General features: G+C 49.7%; 1 protein-coding gene across 5 annotated transcripts in view; it reads right to left on the bottom strand.

Annotated features, from left to right (window-relative positions):
- Positions 1–15,828, bottom strand: part of LOC147658884 (serine/threonine-protein phosphatase 2A 55 kDa regulatory subunit B alpha isoform) — a 433,385-nt gene that overhangs the window by 100,339 nt on the left and 317,218 nt on the right. The gene's annotated exons all lie outside the window — the stretch shown is intronic.

The following is a 15,828-nucleotide window of genomic DNA, read 5'->3' as shown; positions in this document are numbered from 1 at the left end:
CCATAACTGAAAACCTATCCCTTCTCCACAGCCAAATCAACACAATCACGCAAACCATAAACAAAATCCTTCTTAACACCACTGCGCCCTCCTCCCCGCCCAACACTCAATACTCCCCTTCCTCAAACATCACTGAGCGACCTCAACAGTCGTAACACCAGACGACGAGCTGGCGCTCCACCCCTCGCAACACCCAATCTCTCAGACCAAGAAGAACGAACCCTGAGATGTCAGAGGCAACGACACTCGCTAATACTTACGTCCCAAGTACAACTCAACCCCCCCCACTCCAACATACAAGTAATCACCAGAATTGGTAGAGACAACAACTGACGTAGGTCTACAAGACTTCCCTCCCAACGAACAACCATTCCCCAAGTACCCCCATCCTCCCGAATCCATTCAAACAGCGGCAAGGTAAACTAGTCGATCCCCCCCCAGGCTTTTCCATCATTAAAAAGACAGAATAGACCAACGTGGTGGCGGCATTGCCATCATCCATAAGAACAACATCAATATAGTCGAAATCAAAACCCACTCCTTCTCCACCTTCGAATACCCCAACACCAACATATGTCAAAGCAACAAAGTAACAAAATGCAATCTCATCTACCACCCCCAGGAAATTCTCCTGCTTTCAGAGAACAAATATCGGACCTAATTACACATTGCTCCCTAACTAACTCCAACAATATCATCCTGGGTGACTTCAACCTCCCTTGGAATAACGGAAAGGAAACTGTTATACAGTCACTAAATGTACTCCTTCTCACAAATGAGCTCACCCAACACTGCAAGGGTCAAACCCACAACAAGGTCTCTACCCTAGATGAAATCATAGCTAAAAGCGAAACTAGAACCATCAAGAACATTCTCTTAATCGACTGGTCAGACCACCACACCACTATATACAACATCAATCAATCAACAGCTCCACCATTCAAAACACAAACTACCCATCAAAGGAGCAGAAACCTCAAGGACATCCCCCTCCCTGTCCTTGAGGAAACCATAACATCACTTCTTCCATCCTGTACAGACAACCTCAACACGGTTGAGCTCACTACACAGTACAACAGGACAATGACAACTGCTCTTGAACAATTAGCCCCCTTGAAACTGAAAAAAAGTCAAACATCCCCTCCCGAGCATGGTTCAACTATGACCTCAACTCCGAAAGAAGGAAAGTAAGCTCCTCTGAGACTCTGGAGAGGTAACCCATCCACAACCAACCTCTTCCAGCTCAGGAAAGAATGCAGTAATTACAAAAAACACATCAAGGAGAAAGCCTCCTTCTTCCGGGGCGCACTAGACAAACCCAGAAACTGCCCCAAAGAACTTTTTTTTGTTTTTTGTTTTTCCTCATATAACATATTGGGCATTCTTGACCGGAAATTACCCATCCCCTCACAATTGGTCATCCTGTTCCGACCCTGATGTTGTGGACCAATACAAGAAAAGGGGGGCCAGGTCCCTTAAGTCGCTACGGTTTGCTTGATCCACTCCATTTCACACCATAAACCCTGTGTTACTTTGGAGAAAAAGAACCAACAGTGCCCAGAAAAATCGTTGGAAGATCAATTACCTGTTACGCCAAGCCACAAGGGCCGCCTAGATCTTGTCAAAACTTGTACTGTAATAACATTTCTTTTCAATACTATTCCTTTATCCTTTTCTACTCCGGCTAGTGCAAAATTACAGGGGAAAATAGGATCTTTTATTTGGAACTCCAAGTCCCCAAAAATCTGGAAAAAACTAAGGAGAAGTTTAAATACAGGTGGGCTGGCCCTTACAGATATACTCGTTTACTGTCATTCTTTTCACTTTAGAAACTGCAGATTGTTGGCTAATAGAATAGACTCATCTTCATTAGGCACACTCTTTAAAGCATTATTACAAGATATACCGCAGGGACAAGAGTTCTTTCTTTTCAAGTTTGGGGACCCGAAGTTTTTTATAAAAAGTGAGGCTTAAGATTCTAGGTGCTGCGTTGAAAAATGTGGTATATATTAGGAAACGTCTTAATATTCCCTACTATGTACCTCAGGCCCCGATCTGGGACTCGCCCGGCACACCTGCCTGTCTAGATGATCAACTGTCCCTGCCTTTAAGGTTGGCAGGATTAGATTGCTGGGTAGATCTCCAAAAAGACTTGCAGCTTTTAAGTTGGGAGTCCCTTTCTAGTTTGACCGGGGGGACACTCACCAGATTTAAATATTATCAGTTGTCAGGATGGTGGGCAACCCTATCCTGGGATTTTGAAGAATCAAACTTAAAATTTGATTCTGTATCCAGGAGGGATAGATGGAAGTGCAAGATCTTGTTTTGGTACTGGGCTATATTAGAGGCTGAGAATGTCACAGATCCTGAGTTACAAAAGATTTGGGGCAACCCGTTAAGCCCAAACATCGACAACTTTAAGGAGCTATGGATCGATTCCTTTACCATCTTACAGGCAATGGTTAAGCCTGCCGCTTTAAAAAGAAACCATTTATTCACCATGTATAGGGTATACATAACTCCTAAAAAATTTGTTAAGTTCACTAGTATGGAATACTTCTGCCCAAGATGTAGGCACCCTGCCGCGGATGACCTCCACATGTTTGTCTACTGTCCAGAGATAAGAAACTATTGGATTAAGATTCAGGATTTTATGGAAGATGTCCTCCAACAACAACTGGTAGTTACCCCGAGGACTATTATCTCTGGACTGAGGACAGACTATAATCTTAAGGAACTCCCTACTAGATTTATCTTTTATGTTATCCTTCACGCAAGGCGTGAAATCTGCAGAGCTTGGAAAGAGGTTAATCCTCCAACCTTTTCAGAATGTTTAGTCTTATTTGGCAAGGAACTTTTCAACAGCCTCCAGAAACAGACCTCAGGGCCCACCAAAGTAACCCCCCTGCCTCCAAACTTCAGTGTAACAACCTGGCTAAATTCATCAATGACAAAATCACCAATATCGCGCTCTCCCTAGACTACCGTCCTCAATCCCAACACTGCAAATCCTCACCCTTAATGAAACCTAACCCTACCCCAGCTCACAACATGCTCCCCAAAGCCGAGACCCCTCTTCTGTCTACCCCCAATATAAGCCCTCACCCTAGTTCCCCATCTTTCCCCAAGCGATGGAAGGACTTCAATCTTCTCTCCAAGCAGGTGATTGCCAACTCCAAACCCTCCAACCACTACGCAGGCCCTCTACCCGCCTCCCTAGCTAAGAACCTCAACCGTACCCTAACCCCACTGTGTACAAAGATTATCAACAGCTCCTTAAACAGACTGATGCCCAACTGCCTCAAACAAGGCCAAGTCACCCCCCCCTTCTAAAAAAATACTGATGCTGACCTGAATGACCTCAAAACTTAAGGCCCATCACCAACCTTCCTTTCCTAGCTAAAATCCTAGAGAAATGTGTTCTCTCCGAACTGAACCAACACCTGGAATCTAACCTACTTGACTCACACCAATCCGGGTTCAGGAATGGTTGCAGCGCAGAAACCGCTATACTGAGCATTACAGAGGACATTCACAACTCCCTTGATTAACAGATGTTGCCTACTTGTCCCCCTCGACCTATCCGATGCTTTTGACACAGTAGATCACAATCTACGCTTAGAGACCCTACAAAAGCATATCGGAGCAGATGGCAATGTCCTAAAATGGTCCTCATTTCTAAATAACCGCTCCCAACTCATAAAAATCAAAACCTCTATGTCCGATGCCTCCCCTCAACGAGAGGTGTCCCACAAGGCTCAGTCCTCCCTCAATGACATCCTCTGTCTCAACTCCAATTGGCTAACACTCAACCACCTCAAAATCAACCAAGAAAAAACAAAATCCTGGTCTTCTCCAATCACGAACAACCCCCTTAGATCCAAGAATGGATAAACAACCTGGACTCTCTAAACTACAAACTTACTCCAGCAAACTCAGCTAAATCACTAGGGATCTCTCTAGACTCAAGTCTCAACATGAGCTCCCCCATCACATCCTAAGCAAAAGGTGCCCTCTACAACCTTAAACTCCTCACCAAAATCAAACCTTTCACTCCCCCCCCCCCCCGACCTGAAAATCGCTACCCAATCTCTAGTTCTGTCCAGCCTTGACTATGAAAATGCCATACTAACTGGGGCAGCTGAAACACACACAGCCACCATGAGAGCCACCCCTAACGCAGCAGCAAGAATGGTCACAGGTACCAAGAAATACAACCACATCACCCCCGCATTACAGGCCCTAAAAAGGCTACCCATCGAAGCACGCTGCGCCTTCAAAACTGCCCGTCTCCCTCATAAAGCCTTACACACAGGCAAACCGGACTACCTTGCTGCCAAACTCACTAAAGCTGGACATTCAAGAAACCTAAGATGCTCCAACTCGCTCCTTTTAATCCCCCCAAAGAAACAAAAAAAGCCCTTTCCCGCTCTCTCAGGGAATGCCCCAAAAATCTAGAACTCTCTCAATATCCACATCAGGACTAATCCCTCCTTCACGATCTTCAAGAGACAACTAAAAGAATTCCTCCTCAACCGTCATCTCTATGCACCAGGCCAATGAACTCTATCTTTGTGACCTCCAGAACTCTAGATAGATAAGCAAACGCAAAGTGAATGGGCCTGCTCTTTGGGACCTACTGGGTTTGCCAATTGTTTTAGCCATGCTACACAGCATCTTTGATGCTGTGCATCATGCCTGAAGAAAAAAAAGCCCTTTAACTAGGCCAGCTGCATTATTTTGTAGAAACACGCAGCATGCATGCACATACAAAATTGGCAGTCATTTGTTTCTTTTTAGTTGCTGATCCAAGTTAGATCAGGAACTAAAAGAAACAAGCATTTGCAATGCAATAGGTCTCGCATTATTGAACGTTTGAGCTATTGGCGTTGCTAATAGTAATGCAACGCCAATAGTCCAAACTTACAGTAATGTGAGACCATATTGAATTGCAAATGCTTGCTTGCAGTGGAGTGATTATTAAAGGAACAAGTGCAGGTTGTCCTGTGGTGTTTATGAAGTGATTTTGTACACTAAATATGGAACAACTGTGTTTTTATTTGTTTTTTGCAGTAGGAGATTTAGCCTAATGGCCCGGTCTGCCGACATTAAAAGTGGAAAATTACTTTTGCCTCGAAATCTCAGGTGGGCACTCTTTGATTCTAGACAAGTCACAATGTTTGTGTGGTTAAAAAACACAGAAGCCAGTTTGTACTGTAAAGCACTGTTATGCCATTGTGTCCATTTAGCTCTAGAAAAAGCTGCCCAAAAATTACTTTAGGAGAAAAGAGCACAAGTGCACATAATTGAAAAGGGGACCCCAATGGCTGTTATGTGAATTGTATCCTTAAAATCCTTAACAGCTAGCAAGGTGGGGTCCTGGGCACATCACAGCATGTGACTGTGCCTTGGGTCCTTTAGCTGATGGACAATAGTTCGCACTTCGAATCTGTCTCTAAACTCTACATGAAACACTGGAAATATCCTTTCCAATACAGGCCATACTACTGATATTGGGTTGAAGCCCCTGTTAATCATTTCATGTGACTTGGTTATGACTCTTGGAATAAGTGATTTTAGGTGAGCGCTTGCTAGCATTAAAGTTTTATATTCACCTTAGCGATAATGCTTCTGTTTTGAATAAAACCAGTCTATAGCAAAGTACTGCTAGAACCTAGTTCACAAGATAAAACAAGTGATATCCAGTAGAATATGGGATGTCCTCAACTATTGCTTCCTTCACACTTGTGGCAGTAGCTTCATATTACCCTTCCTGAGTTTTGTTGCAACTTGCATGTAAATGCTCTTTCTAGCAACAATGGTCTTGTCGCACAAGTTACTACTTGTGTAACGAAATATATCTGTAAGAGACATTAGTTAGTGATCGATTCCTTACCTTAGAATATCCCCAGGCGTCAGACTGGATCCGGAAAGTTTTGCGTAGCAGTACCCTTGCGCGTCGGTAGGCGTCGTCTGCGGCTCCGCGTCCGTCGTCGGCGTCTTGGGCGCCATGATGACGTCGGAGTACTTAGACGCCGCCTCCGCGTGCTTACGTCAGTTCTTAGCCACAGCTTTTCCGCGCCAGAAGCGCAGAGCCATGACAAAAACCAACACTGGTGCCAAGAAACTAAGGCCCTGAAAGGGGATGACCTTAACCCTAGATATCGGTTCGCAGAACGGGGAGGATGGGTGGGTCGGTAAGGAATCTATCACTAACTAATGTCTCTTACAGATATATCGTTACACAAGTAGTAACTTGTGCATCGGAAAGAGACACGTTAGTGATAGATTCCTTACCTTACAATAGATACCCCAACAATACCATCCCCGTGGTGGTGGGTCTGCGAACCAATAGTCACACCAGAAAGTCCTGGAGGACGGAACGGCCAAAGTAGCCGTCCCTCCAGACTTGACTGTCCAGGCAATAGTGTCTTGCAAACGTGTGCAGCGAGGCCCACGTTGCTGCCTGGCAAATGTCCTGCAAGGGCACACCTCGGCCCAAGGCAGTAGTAGTGGCCGTGGCTCGAGTGGAATGAGCCCTCAGCCCAACAGGGGGTTCCTTCTTAGCCAAGGAGTAACACGCTTGGATGCACAAGATAATCCACCGAGAGATGGTCCGTTTGTGCACCGCTTTCCCTTTCTTAGCGCCCGCGTACCCAACAAAGAGTTGATCATCCACCCGGAACTGTTGTGTGCGATTCAGATAAAATGAGAGCGCACGTTTTGGGGCCAGACGGTGGAGCCTCTCCTCCTCTCTCGAGGGGTGCGGAGGCGGAAAGAAGGTGGGCAATGTGATGGATTGCCCAATGTGGAAGGGCGTGACCACCTTAGGCAAGAAGGAGGGCCTAGTCCTTAAAACAACCTTGTCCGGATGGACTGAAAGGAAAGGAGGCTTACAAGAGAGAGCCTTGAGCTCACTCACTCTCCTGGCAGAGGTGATGGCTACCAGGAAGGCAGTCTTCAGAGAAAGAAGGCGAAGAGGACAGTTGTGAAGTGGCTCAAAGGGAGCGCACATCAGAAACGTTAGAACCAGGTTCAAGTCCCACTGAGGCATCACGAAGGGAACAGGAGGAAAGGTATGAGTGATGCCCTTCAGGAATCGATTAACGATAGGGGACTTGAACAAAGAAGGAGGACCGTCCCCTACTGCTGCGACAGAAGGTCCTCCTGAAGAGGCAGACGAACCGGGGGATCGACTGACATACTGAGTAGCTCGGGATACCAGTACCTTCGTGCCCAGTCCGGAGCCACAAGGATGACTTGTGCCCGATCGCGCTTGATCTTCTTCAGCACTCTGGGCAGAAGTGGTATAGGCGGAAAGGCGTACAACAGACCGCAGCTCCACTCGCGACGAAAAGAGTCTCCGAGCGAGGGCCGCCTTGGAAATTCCAACGCGCAGAACTGATGACATTGCGCGTTCTCTTCGGTGGCGAATAGATCTAACCAAGGCTCTCCCCATCGCAGAAAGAGGCCTTGCGCCACGTCCGAGTTCAGACGCCATTTGTGATCCATCGAGCACCTACGGCTGAGTTCGTCCGCCCTGGCGTTCAGAGAACCTGCCAGGTGTTGAACCACCAGAGTCACGCCCTGATGTTCCAGCCATTGCCAGAGGCGCAGAGCCTCCTGGCAAAGGGTCCACGACCCCACTCGGCCCTGTTTGTTGCAGTACCACATGGCGGTGGTGTTGTCCGTGAACACTTGCACTGCACTCCCTCGGACAGACGGGAGGAATGCCTTCAGTGCCAGACGAATCGCCCGCAGCTCCAACCGATTGATATGGAGCCGGGATTCAGCCGGAGACCAGAGTCGTCTGATCCCCGCCTCTCCCAAGTGGCCTCCCCAGCCCTGGAGGGACGCGTCCATCACAACTACGTGCTCCGGTTGGGGAAGGGAGAGGGATCTGCGGTTGACCCAATCGCGGTCCGTGAGCCACCACTGCAGCTGTCTCGCAGTGCCCTCCGAGATCAGGACATGGTCGGACAGGTTGCCCCAGTGCTGGGCCCACTGAAACTTCAGGTCCCACTGCAGAGCCCGCATCTGCCACCGTGCGTGATGCACCAGAAGGATGCAGGAGGCCATCAGCCCCAGAAGCCGCAGCGTCAACCTTACCGAAACTCGAGATAACGGCCCGAAGATCGGAATCGGAGCCTGTATATCCCGAACCGCTGTTCGGACGGGTAAACCCGAAACTGCGCCGAGTCGAGAACCGCTCCGATGAAAAGGAGCTTCTGAGAGGGGCACAGGTGTGACTTCGGCACATTGATGGAAAATCCCAGCTGGTGCAGGAGATCCGCCGTAGTCTGGAGGTGGCTGACGACCGTCTGGGGCTAGCCCGCCTTCAACAACCAGTCGTCTAGGTAGGGGAAGACTGAGACCCCCAACCTGCGCAGATGAGCTGCGACCACCGCCATCACCTTCGTGAACACCCGTGGGGCGCTGGTAAGGCCGAAGGGGAGCACCGTAAACTGAAAGTGCTCAAGGCCTACCGTGAACCGCAGGTAACGCCGGTGGGCCGGCAGGACGGGGATGTGGAAATATGCGTCCTGCAAGTCCAACGCTACCATCCAGTCTCCTGGGTCTAGGGCAGTCAAGACCTGAGCCAGTGTCAGCATTTTGAACTTCTCCTTCCGGAGGAAGCAGTTGACGTTCCTCAGATCCAAGATAGGGCGTAGGCCCCCTTTGCCCTTCTTGGGTACCAGGAAGTAGTGGGAGTAGCAACCACGTCCTACTTCTGGCCCAGGAACGCACTCGATGGCCCCCTTGGCCAAGAGGGACAAAACTTCCTCCTGCAGGAGCCGCAAATGATCCCCCAATACGCGGTGGTGTTGCGGTGGCATGGCTTGAGGGGTCGTCTCGAAGGGGAGGGAGTAGCCCCTTCGGACGATCTGCAGCACCCACCTGTCCGAAGTGACTGTGCGCCAGTGAGAGTGGTGATGGCGAACCCTGCCTCCCACTGGCGTCACATGGGCCGAAAAGCACGGACTAGGAGGGTTTTGAGGCGGATGCTGCGGGGGCAGGTGTTGACTGACTCCGCTTGTTTCCCCGACCGCCTCCACGGCAGTTTCCACGGCCGCACCGCTGGACGACAGTTTGCGGCGAGTGGCTGGGGGCACGTGTGGGGACGCCCCTTCCTTGGCCACGAAAGGAGCGAAAGGCACCCATTTGCTGGCGCGGGGCCGAGAGGCCCAAGGACTTGGCCGTAGCCCTGGAGTCCTTAAAGCACTCAAGCGCGTGGTCTGCCTTGTCGCCAAAGAGGCGACGGCCATCGAACGGCATGTCCATGAGTGTGTTTTGGACGTCTGTCGAAAAATTGGCGGATCTCAGCCAGGCGTGGCGTCGTACCGCCACCGTCGTAGCCATCGCTCTACCCAGCGAGTCAGTAGTATCCAGTCCACACCTGAATGAATACTTGGCTGCGTCCCGGCCCTCCACAAGGGCTTGGCCGAGTTTGGCCCGTACCTCCAACGGGCACTCTGGCAGCACTTCCGCCACCGTTTCCCACAGGGAGTGGGTGTAACGGCCCAAGAGGCATGCGGTGTTGGAAGACCGCAGTCCCAAGCTAAGGGACGAGAAGATCTTCTTACCATAGTTCTCGTACCTCTTGGTCTCCCTGTCCGGCGGAGCCGTCAGGAAGGCGGTCTGGGAGTTAGAGGCCTGGATGACCAGACTCTCGGGGGTGGGGTGAGAGGACAGGAAACATGGGTCGCCTGGGGCCGGGCGGTGGCGTCTGGCCACGTTCCTATCTACAGGCGAACCTGTAGCGGGCCTGGACCAAGTGCCCAAAAGCACGTCCGTCAAGGCCTCATTAAACGGCAGCAGAGGCTCCATGGAGCATGACTGCGGCTTAAGGACCTCCGTGAGGAGGTTGGTCCTCACGGCGGCGACGGGGAGCTCAAGGCCCAAGGCCTTGGCAGCCCTCATCAACACCACACCTTAGGTAGCTCCCTCCTCCGAAGCCACGGTAGGAGGAGAGACAAATCCCGTGTCTGGAGAGGTGTCCAGGCCACTGGCCTCCCCAAGGTCTCCAGCCCAGTCCATGTTAGACTGGCACTCCCTTGCTAGAGGGTCCTCCGACCCCTCCCAATCCTCCTCATCCCTCATCTCCTGAGATTCAGGGTCGTAATTGAATGAGGTCGGTTTATAGAAACTAAAATCTCCAAACGACGTCGAGATCGGCGCCGATAGGCGTCGTCAGAACCGAATGAAAGGAGGCATCGGGGACGGTGTCGCCTGAGGACGGCACCGGAGGAGACACCACACGGACCGACGCCGGGGGGTGGGGGGTCGTAAGATCCACCAGCGACGATCCATCGCCCGAGGAAGGTCCATCGGCGTCGGGCCCCAAGGCGCCGACGACGCCGGAGCCGCTGTACCCTGCGGCGCCGGGCCCGCGGGCACCGGCGGTGTCAGGATCGTGGGGCCCTGCGGCGCCGGGCCCGAAGGCGGCGTCGTCGGGGCCGAAGCACCCAACGGCGTCTGGGTCGAAGCCCCCGACCCACTAGGGCCCCCAGACGGGTTCGCTAGGCCCGAAGGCGCAGCGGAACCCGGAGGAGAAAGGGACCTCATGGCCATGAGGAAACGCTCAATCTCCTCAGGCGTCGCGTTCAGCCCAGGGACCGGGGGGTATGGGACCGAACGTGGCGCCCGCGACTACCGAGGAGCAGCGTGGGCGATGTCACCTGAACCCCCGGCCACATCGCGCGAGCGTCGGGGGGGAGTCAGAAGAGCGATGATGTCTCTTCGACTTCTTATGCTTCTTACCTGACGACTTGGACCCGGAGGAGTGGTGCCGACTCCCAAGGCTGTGACGGCTCCGTCCCAGCGACCTGTCCCTCGACCTCGCGCGGGACCGACTGAGTTCGAGTCGCCTGCGGGACCGCTCCCGCCTGGCCTTCCTCGAAAGGGCCCGACAGTCGGGGCAGGCCTCGTCGTCATGGTCGACGCCCAAACACGTCAGGCACAGGCGGTGGGGGTCCGTGACCGACATGGTACGGTCTCACTCGTCGCAATGCTTGAATCCGGGCATCCCTACAGGCACCGTCGGAGTCGTACAGACTTCGAATTGGATCAAAAGATCACCAAAGTTAGCCAAAAAGTGACTAGGGAACTGCTCTTTCCAGATCTGAGCTGACTGGCGCGGAAAAAAGAAGAACTGACGTCAGCACGCGGAGGCGGCGTCTAAGTACTTCGACGACGTCATCACGGCGCCCACGACGCTGACGACGGACGCGGAGCCGCAGACGACGCCTACCGACGCGCAAGGGTCCTGCTACGCAAAACTTTCCGGATCCAGTCTGACGCCTGGGGATATTCTAAGGTAAGGAATCTATCACTAACTTGTCTTTTTCAGATTAATGTGCCTCCACCAAGAGCAGACGTGTATATCCCCCCTCTCACTCTGTAATCCCTCTGCACAATAGGGCTTCATCCTCGCTGATTAAATTCTGCAGAAAGCTGAAGACCTATCTCTCCCACAGACATGCACATCTTCTGGGTACCCAAGAGGATAAGCCACGCCTTCAACCCAGCTAACATAATGGCATTTCCCTACTCAAGCCCATCATCTTCTTTGATAACCGTGAACTGAAATTTTAACCATATTAAAGTCTCTCTAGGTCCCCTCTCCCTAGTATAGTGACAATTCACTGAATGCCTGTTCTCAAGGGACAGTCTCACCTGATCCATCTTTAGTCATGAAGGTAAATCTACGTTGGGTAGACCATCAATTGAAAGTCTGCACTGTAGTGTAGAAGGTTGCACTAAATTCCTCATACCCTACCCTCAAACCTCTGAGAACTGCATCCGGGTTTCTGCTCAATGTCTCACATTAACAAACAGCACAAAAAAGTGCAACTCTTACACAGTTCAAGATTTCAAAATCTAATATTACTTTTCAAATTAAATGCGAATGGCCAATAGAAAAACTCTGAAGGGTATCTTATTCTAAAACCCACATGTTTCTGCAAAATTATGGTGCATCAGGGAACGCTGCATAGTGAGATGCAGTGGCACTTTGTACCCCACACACCAGCACCGACCGTCCCCCCTGTTTGTGATTGTCACCTCATAGCCCCGATGCTAGTGGTAGAGTCTTACCTGGCGCCCTCCGCACGCTCCCCGTGCGTGTTGTAATTGACTGTCATGAACTTCACCGAGCTCTTGAAGACCATCTTGCCCTCCAGCAGGTAGGCTAAGGTGCAGCGAATCGGGAAGCGCCCCTTTATCGGCATCTTGGAGGGTAGAAGGCGGCAGAACCGGTGGAATGAAAACAACCCAGTACTCATGTCTGCAGGAGCCAGGTACCAGCTGCCGCGGAGAGTCCTGGGAAGTGTAGTCCGAACGCAGCAGCGGGTGACCCGGAAGTAAATTCAAGTTTCTACACAGACTTGTTTAAATTCTCCCAGGTAATACTAGAGAGCATACATTCCATTTCAATGCAGAGCAAGTGAGTGAACGAGAAGCTTTGTGCTTCTGGAATGGAAAACAGTGAAATTCACTGCATTTCCAAAAGCAGTACGTTGCGCGGACCGAGTAAACCAGTGGTGCGCGCACCACAGGGCGGGTGGGAATCGAAAGCAGTAGTGCGCGCGCACCACGGAGGAGCGGGGGGAGAGCGAGGGAGCCTGTCATCTGTGCCGCACGCTGATGCGCGTCCTAGACATGGGCGGAGCAAAGGCGGGACATGCGCTCGCCTTTACCCAATTGCGTGCCGTTTCTTTTATTAAAAAAGCATGCTACAGCCAATGCCAGCCTGCGAAAGCAAAACCACACGCACGAGCATGTGGTTAGCTTTCTGAAGCCCATACAAGAGGTCTCACGCTACGCAAGCAATGCTGCACACTGCAACGCTAGGCACAAGACCTAAAAACATTTTTTTTTTTTTTAAGTGGGCGGAAGAAAAAGAGGGCATGGGGTGGGGCGGAAGCCATTTGATTAGGGAGAGCCACATGTATGGCAGGCAACAAAGAGGGCGGGTGAAGGCTGGAGAAAAGCAAACCGGAGAGAGAGAAAAACCAACACAACAGACGGGGGAAGAGAAGTACACAAGAAAGACATCTGGAACACAAGCACTTTCATAGAGTGCTTAAATAACAAAAAGAAATAATTAGTGTCTGGAAAGCAAGCGGGGAAGGACACAAGTAATTTATCCATGCTCCAGGAGTGGGACAAACAGAAGAGGAAGTAATAACCACACAAGCTGACAAATACGAAGCAAGCAAACGGGAGTAACAAAGCCAACAAATGGTAAGCACTGCGGGGCTCTAAACCTACAGTAAGCTAATAATACGTTTCACAGTAGGCAGGGCATGCCCTGACTAGTAGGCAAGACCTAAAGAAACAAACAGTGTTCACAGATGCAGACAAACCGTAACAGAAAAATTTAATGCCAGACAGTTAATCAGTTTGATGGAGTCTCAGGGCAGGGTTTGTCGCAGATAGGGTTTGCTGCTTAACTGCCAACATTTTCAATTTATAAGAAGGCTGTAAATCCATACAGACTGCTGTGGCTGGCCAAATAAAAAAAAAGTAACTTTTAAACAGAAATGTGCTTTCACAAAAGAAAGTGTTTCTCTTGTCCACAGGGGTTTTGCTTATGAATGTCAAAGAAAATCCTGCGAAGGAGAACGAGGCTTGACATCAGCTATGTTTTACTACAATTATCCTATGAAACCTAAAAGATTACCAAAATAAATTGTCACAAATACTTGTTACTTGATGACTGTCAGAAATAATGTGATCAAGGGATTAAGACATCCCACTGCGGTGGAACTAATGACTACATTATCAGAAGTAACAAAACTCAAGAGCATTGAGGTTCTGAATTAAATGTTTACATTTCTTGCAAAAGACAATTGATGGACGGAATGCAGAACAAATCAAAACATTCACCCCCAGTCAAGAGATCTGGGTTAAATCCTGGCTTGGCAGTTTGGGCTGGACTGTTCCCATGAGGCACAGGGTCAAGACTGATTTGCATATGACCAGGTCTAAACTGGGGTGGCATGGTGAGCAAAAGAATGATGGATTTAACCCAGATCTCTTGACTGGGGGTGAATGTTTTTCATTTCTTGCAAGGCACAGCAAAATGTCAGTTTTCAGTTATTCTTGCACAATGCAATAAAAAGAATAGAGGAAGAATTAAGTAAATACATCTTGAGGAACGGATGGCCTTTATCACTGTGGGCAGAAAATACATATTTCAAAAGTTATCAGGTGATAAACAGACCTCTGGTTGGTGGATGGGTGTTTAGATTTGTAAGTGTAGGTTCAGGTTTCTGTGGGCCGATTGGATGTTCTATGAGACTTCAATTCAATTACGCAGTTTGATATGGAAGATTGTGGCATACTATCTAGATTCTAGCAGCCACCAATGCTTTTCAGAAGTTTAAAAATCAATCGCACATGTACCCGAAATTGCTGTGTAATGGGGGGGCCCTTGACTTTTCAAGAGTAAAAGTAAGTGTAAGACTTATTTTGAATACATGTTGGACATGGCCCTTTTCGTAGAGTTATCCCTAAACATTTTGCCTTCCTCTGTATTGTTTCCGACCTATTTTTAGTGGTTTTAAGACTTAGTGCATGTGCTCTCTTGTAAACTTGGTAATATTCCTCTACATCTCAATGGCATATTTAATTTACCTGTAAGTCTCTTGTACAGTGGTATCCTATATACCCAGGGCCTGTAAATTTAATACTACTAGTGGGACTGCAGCGCTGCTTGCGCCACCCACCGAAGTAGCCTTACAAACCTGTCTCAGGCCTCAAGCCACTGCAGGGCCTGCGTGCGCAGTTTCCTGCCACAGTGGTGAAACACTTACAGTGTTCTCCCATCTGAACCTCCCCTTTTACTACATATAGGTCACCCCTAAGGTAGGCCCTAGTAGCCCTATGGGCAGGGTGCTGTGTAGGTAAAATGAAGGACATGTGCCTTAACTGTGTGGCATATCCTGGTAGGGACAAACAGCCTATTCGGCTTCACTGCTGTGTGGCTGCCCCTTTCATAGGTTTGCATTGGGTATTCCCGGATATGTGCGTCAGGTGTAATTTCTGCTATGGAAGGGGTAGCGTGGCCATGTTTGGTATGCTTAGAACAGTGGTGATAAATACTGCTTATTGGTGAAAGTGGATTTATTACTACTTTAGAAATGCCACTTTTAGAAGTATAAACACTGGGGAGGGGGGGCTGTTCGGGGGGGGGGGGGGGGGGGGGGGGGGGTCTTGTCCGTACGTTACCAGGAAGGACAATAAAACTTTACGAATAAATGGAGACCTGGTCCCGAATTCATCAAGCTGCTCTTTATTTTATGGCGGACTTAGAACCTCGATTAATTAATTCTGAGGCTCCTATGCACTTGATCATATAACTGCTTACATATGAGTTTTGAAGAGTAAACTTTTAGAAGTAGGCATTTCTGTGTGCTTATGACTTTGTGCCCTGCCTGGTTGTGTATTCGTCTGGTTTAGACTGACAGGAGCTGGGTATGAGCATTCACTGCAGCCAGTTACAAGAGGGGTTGAGGTGTGTCCTGCCTCTCCTGGGTGACTCAGTTGGATGAATAGGCCTGGTCTGCACTTAGAGTGGTGGGAGGAGTGGTCACCTGCCAATGAATAGGGCTGTACCTACCTTTCACAATGCTGTCTGTGCCCCCTGTAGTGTGCCTGGAGCTCGGGCTGGGGATTGAATGGAGGTGTTGTGTACTTCTAAATGTTGATTGAAGTGCCTCCAGAACAAAAACTTTAGGAGTATAAGTACAGGGGATGTGACCCCATGATTTTAGACACTGCAGGGGACTTTCACCCAGACGCTGTTGGCTTTACATGCGTTAC

Source organism: Lissotriton vulgaris, unplaced genomic scaffold (genome assembly GCF_964263255.1).
Source record: "Lissotriton vulgaris unplaced genomic scaffold, aLisVul1.2 SCAFFOLD_752, whole genome shotgun sequence".
NCBI classification, from domain to species: Eukaryota; Metazoa; Chordata; class Amphibia; order Caudata; family Salamandridae; genus Lissotriton; species Lissotriton vulgaris.
The sequence above is the reverse complement of the archived record's forward strand: the minus strand, read 5'-3'. Positions and strand labels throughout refer to the sequence as shown.